The sequence below is a fragment of the Morone saxatilis genome, unplaced genomic scaffold (assembly GCF_004916995.1).
Source record: "Morone saxatilis isolate NCDOM2014 unplaced genomic scaffold, NCSU_SB_2.0 Contig12, whole genome shotgun sequence".
NCBI classification, from domain to species: Eukaryota; Metazoa; Chordata; class Actinopteri; family Moronidae; genus Morone; species Morone saxatilis.
The window spans coordinates 16,327,802-16,328,137 of record NW_023339674.1 but is presented as its reverse complement, the minus strand read 5'-3'; the positions used below and the strand labels follow the sequence as shown (position 1 = coordinate 16,328,137).

Here is a 336-nt window from a genome sequence, read left to right as displayed (position 1 = left end):
TGTTCGTGTGTTCGTGTGTGTTCTCAGGAACCCTTGTGACCTTGTGTATTTTATCACATACACTCATTTGGCTTGACTGTAACTCACCGTGTCCATTGTGCCTGCATCTCTGTGTGTCTGTTCGCGTGCACATGCGAGCGTGTCCATGCTGCTCTCTGTGTGCCATGATCTGAGCTGTAGAAACAGCTGTTCAGGTGTTGAGCTGATTACTGGATGAGTTTTCAGAGGAGAGCTACCCACCGTACCCCCCCTCGCACCCCACCCTCTCTCGCTCTCTGCTGTATTACAGGGCTCTCTCCAAATGACAGAGTGCTTTTGTCCAGCCCTTTGAAATCC

At 50.9% G+C, this 336-nt stretch overlaps 1 protein-coding gene across 1 annotated transcript in view; it reads left to right on the top strand.

Annotated features, from left to right (window-relative positions):
• Positions 1 to 336, top strand: part of cpamd8 (C3 and PZP like alpha-2-macroglobulin domain containing 8) — a 41,807-nt gene that overhangs the window by 36,608 nt on the left and 4,863 nt on the right. The gene's annotated exons all lie outside the window — the stretch shown is intronic.